The sequence below is a fragment of the Wolffia australiana genome, chromosome 4, assembly GCF_029677425.1.
Source record: "Wolffia australiana isolate 7733 chromosome 4, ASM2967742v1".
NCBI classification, from domain to species: Eukaryota; Viridiplantae; Streptophyta; class Magnoliopsida; order Alismatales; family Araceae; genus Wolffia; species Wolffia australiana.
Genome location: NC_135838.1, coordinates 20,314,977 through 20,320,624, shown reverse-complemented (window position 1 = coordinate 20,320,624; position 5,648 = coordinate 20,314,977).

Genomic DNA, 5,648 nt, shown 5'->3' with positions numbered 1-5,648 from the left:
TAGCTGGGCATGCGTCCTAACCATTATAAGAAGACTACGGTGTGTTTATGAGATAGTAGTTAGTTAATTTGGTTTACAAATCCCCCCAAAACAAATCAAGGTCAAATCTCCTTCTTATCCCTCTTATTGACCATTTGGATCCTTTTTATTTGATCAATGAAGTCAATCTAGAGCTCCTCACTTATTCTATTATTACCATCTTCTTTACTCCCCTTTCTAAATTCTTGATCTAATCAGGTGATTAATTATCTATTAAAGATTAAATTAGTTCTAATTAGGATCAAGCACATTACTAATTACATGCCTTACTACCTTCCCATGGACGATACCCATGCTTATCACTATATATTTTAAGTTAGGGTTTTATAAATTTTAAAAGCAACAACACCAAGGGATAAGAAAAATTGTAAAATTGACCCCTATTATTGGTTTATCAGCCATCGGGCTCTGATGAAGCACGACATCCAGCTCCATCAAGGACAACGCCAAAGCCCACTCGGTCGCCAATGTCACCCGTTGGCTCAAGCACCGTCAAGGCGAAGGCAAAGGTACCCTAGTAACTCTGATTTCGGGCCATATCCTCACAAAGGCCCTTTTCATTTTGTTTGAACTATTTCATTATGTATTTCATTTGTAATTTAAGTGGGGGCCCTTGTGTTAATGGACCCCCCTTTTGTCGACCTCTCTTTGGGGCCCATCGCCATCCCTATTAAAGGGAGGGAGGGGCACCCTAAGTCCTATGTCAAGACTAAACAGCCAACTGAATTTTTGGAAGATTCTCAATCCTGAAGGAGAAAACAAAACATAAAAGATCAAGAGAGAGATGAGGAACCGGAAGGGGAAAAGGCCGACAACCATTGCCCACTCCGTGTTTACCTGGACTGCCCCCTGGCTGCCGTCCATCACCGGACAACGTTGCTAGGACCGACCCGAAGCCACCTTGCACCGCCAGGATGTTGCCCACGCCGAAGACGACCCTGACCATTCTGGTCACTGCTCACCCAGGTCGACCAGCCCCGTCGATGAGGTGAATATTCACCCATTGTCCTCATAGGGCCTTGCCTTTCTCGGCCATTGTTCAAGCTGCCGCCCATGCTGCCATCCGTGCCCTATGACACCTGGGCCATCTTGTCCCCACTCCCCCTGGTCGGACGACCATCGTTAGATCTCTCCTGGTAGACCCACCTTGCTTGACCGCCGCTCTACAAGTTTTATGTACTTTAAAACTCGCCTGACCGCGGCCCAGACCGGACGACCGTCATGTGACCTGGCAGTCACCCTCCCAAGCCTACTAACAGCACGCCCGATGCCACTCGTTCTCATTGAGATTGCACCTACACAGCCCCGTTGCCGATCCTGCGCCATGCCCAATGCCGATTGCCGCCGTTCTGTGATCACGCGGTGCCCTATCGCCGTCCACCTTGGCCAAATGACCGCCGTTTGCATAATGAGCTTTCGCCCATCGTCTGTGGAGCTCATCGTCCCCCCAAGCCGCCCTTTAGCGCCCATAACCTGCAGCACCGACTGCGGCTCTATTCGCTCACACCAATCCTTGTGGCTCGCCGTCTAACACCGATGACTTGCATCCTATCTGGCACTTTGTCTGCCCACACCAGCCCATTTCTCTCACCGTGTGACACTGAGGACCCTCAGCACCATCCATGGCCATCGGTCTGTGTCAACTTAATGGACTGTCGATCGACACCGTCCGTCCCGCTGCGCTATCTATGGCTCCGTCTGTCCAGCCAGCCTATCCGGCTCACTATCCGTGGTGATGCACACAGCCCCATTAATCCGCATCCATCTTTCCAGCCGCCGTCTGACGTCACTAGGCCCGCCACACTGTGCAGCCCACTACGCTGACCACACCCCATTGCTCGCGCCAGCTTGTTTAGATCACTGTCCAATGCCACTCGGCCTGGTGTGCCGTCTCTGGCCCGTTTGGCTGCCAAACTATGTCGGCCACCCCGCTACACCATTGATAAGCTCAAATTCAGTGTATTTTTACTGGTTATTAATCAGTCAATCGTGTGAGGATTGAACTTATGCAACAATATTTATAACCTTACAGCCTTAGGACGAGTAAGGTGTCGATCCACAGAGAGCAGGTAAAATATTAACAATCCTTTTTCTTTGCAATGCAGATTATCAGATCTCTATATTCAGTTTTAACAATTAGAGAAATTATCTTCAGTGAAATTCAATTAGTTTCCTCAGAAAAGATGTGTAGAATAACTTCTCAATGGAATAACAAATTCTTTCTCAAGATTAGTCCACAGAAGTTAATAATTTACTGCTGTTTATCTTGCCCACAGGCTCACGTCTGTGGAAGTGGCAAAACAGCAAACACCCGGCGCACATGCGCACGGGTGTGTCCTGCGCACGGCAGTAGCTGCGCGCGGGATGCGCCTCCGCGCGGCGGTTGCTGCGCACGGGCGAGGCCTGCGCGCAGCGACTGCTGCGCGCGGGTTATGCCTGCGCGCGGGTTATGCCTGCGCGCAGCGTCTGCTGCGAGCGGGCAAGGCCTGCGCGCGGGTTTGTCCCTGCGCACGGCATCTTCTACTAGCAGCGCGGCTGCGCGCAGCTCGGGTGCTCACGGCCTTGGTTGCAGGCAGTCTGGGCTGTGCGCAGCCCAACTGCGCGCAACCTTGGCTGCTAGCGCCCTTGGTTGTGCGCAGGCTTGCTGCGCACGACCTTGGCTGCTGGTGCCTTGGTTGTGCACGGATTTGGCTGTAGGCAGTCCTGGCTGTGTGCAGCCCTACCGCGCGCAACCTTGGCTGCTAGCGGCCTTGGTTGTGCGCAGGCTTGCTGCGCACGACCTTGGCTGCTGGTGCCTTGGTTGTGCACGGATTTGGCTGCAGGCAGTCCTGGCTGTGCGCAGCCCTACCGCGCGCAACCTTGGCTGCTAGTGGCCTTGGTTGTGCGCAGGCTTGCTGCGCACGACCTTGGCTGCTGGTGCCTTGGTTGTACATGGATTTGGCTGTAGGCAGTCCTGGCTGTGCGCAGCCCTACCCCGCGCAACCTTGACTGCTAGCGCCCTTGGTTGTGCGCAGGCTTGCTGCGCACGACCTTGGCTGCTGGTGCCTTGGTTGTACACGGATTTGGCTGTAGGCAGTCTTGGCTGTGCGCAGCCCTACCGCGCGCAACCTTGGCTGCTAGCGCCCTTGGTTGTGCGCATGCAAGCTGCGCACGACCTTGGCTGCTGGGGCCTTGGTTGTGCACGAATTTGGGTGAGCAAGGCTTGCTGCTGCTGCAGAGGAGAATGCAAACACAATTGCTATGGAAAACTGTGGAATTGCTTGGGGAAACAGAGACGAAGAACAACTTAAACAAACAATAAACCTTCAGATAATCAAAACAAGAACAATGTCAGTTGGAGAACACTGGGAATACACTGATCGGTGCTTCCCAGTCGAACCTAGACTGTCTTAGATGGGGAAAAGCACAATGGCTGAAACCACTACAATCGCACCGACCTTGGTCACAATCCTTCCAGCAAGGAGGTGCTCGTCTTGTCTTGGTTATGCCTCAGCTTGCTACTCCTTCCCTGCTCCAATGCTCATCAGCTCCTGGAGGGTCTGCAGAACTCCTCTGCTCCAAGCCCTAGCTTGTTTTGCTGGAAATTCTGGACAACCTAATATGAGCCCTCAAGAGGCTATTTATAGGTTTCTCTCAATTATGCTTCTTGGAGATTTTTAAGGCTTTTCTTCCTTATAGTTTTTCGCCAGCTCCTCTTAGTCACCTGCACTTCTCTTGATGCTTGATCCATATCTGAACTCATTAAATCCAATAAGTGAGATCTAATCCACTTGATTCAAAGAATCAAGTGGGGTTAGTAAGTAGGAAAATAATGCACATGAGATATAGCCAATATGGATTAAATGAGTGCAAATGATACTTCCATGCTCAAGAAATCCTTAATAATTGATGACAAATGGAGAGTCATCAACCATCTATGCCTTCATTAACATATGTTAACCAGTATGGCTCGCCGTCCAACGCATGCCCATGCCTCACAATCGCGCCACACTAGCTCGCCTATTATGTCTCCACTCCTATGACCAGTTCTTGAGCCACGTCCTGGCGCTAGTTGAGCGACACCATGACCATCTCCGGCACAATTCCACCATCTCCATTCACTGTCATCCTACATCAACATGTCCCACAACTCCGGGATGACGTCACCAAACTCAGGGACCTGGTTCCCTTAGTCCACTCATTAATAAATCTTTTGTCATTTATTTATTTGATTGCACTCCACCGCGCTCGGGATAGATTAGGTGAGAGTATAAACGGATTTGAATCACCCAACGAGCATCTTCCCCAGGTACAGGTCAAGCTCTAATGGCTTAACCCGTTCGACATCGTAGACTTCGTCTCTCTAATGAGGGCCAAGAGGTCACTGTCACTGACATCGGTCACCCGCCCTAGAGCGCAAAGTCTGGTGAACCCCACGAGTCAAGGTGATGCAGGACACTTGAGGGAGACGGGAATGACGACGAGGGATGGATGACGTAGTACGACCAGGGGAGAGACAACTAAAGAGACGGGTATGACTATGACAGCTGAGGATGCGAGACATGTTTGTGTAGAGGACGAAAACAGGCCACAAAGCTCACACGCTAGAAGTCGAAAATGATGGGGGACCGTCGCACCGACACCGACACTAGACGAGCCCAACCACATTGAGTTGCTTGTGCCGACATCCGCAACCCAGGATTCAAGTACTCGTTGTGATCATTCGTAAGTTTTCTTTATTATTTCATTTACTTGTAATTTTCAGAACAAATGGATTGGGCCGTTGTTTTGGGCCTCGTCCATGTTTTCGTTTTACTTTTGAATTGCTTGTAAAGAGGAGGACCTCATCTCGCGACGGTTTCCTCCTCTAGGAACCGTCTCTTGGCACCCATCCTCCCTATATAAGGGGATGGTATGTGACGTAGGACGACTACGGGTAGGCGAGGAAGGGCGGGACGACAGGACTAAGGGTAGGATGGGTGTGAGGGATAAAACAATCCACAGAAATTCACGGTCGGCTTCGGACTTTAAAACCGATGAAAAATCTGGTGGTACAGCTCCGACCCTTATCGAGGGCAGGAGTACTGTCTTCCCCCACCGCGACGATGCCTAAGCACCGAAATCAATAAGTTGGATTCACGTCGCGAGGAAACACTCGAGAGGGAGGTAGAAGAAGCAGAGAATCCAAACCAATTCAGATTCCGACAGCAGTGAAACTTCCTGAGAAAACACTGCACGGAGAACACTTCGACACCAAAGAGTTCAGGCGTACCTCAGCACCGTAGTGCGTGAAGAGGTTGCGGGCAATTCTGATCATGACGAAGCTGGGCGAATCCGGGCGTTGAACGGCCCACTGGACAAGGATGTGGCTGGACGTTCCGAGCGTTGAACGGCCTTGGCTGAGTGCGGTTGTCGTGAGCGAAGCGTCAAGCGTGGGTGAACACCTGCGCGCGAAGGGTGCGCGGAGCGCACGGAGCGTGCAGAGCAGCTCGCGCGGAGTGTGCGGAGTGCGGCGGAGCGCACTCGAGCGCGCGAAGCGCGCGTGGCTCGAAGCGCGGACGGCGCTCGGATGGCTCGAAGCGCGGATGCCTGGCAGGCGCCGCGCAGGCGGCGTGGCGTGCGACGGCGCC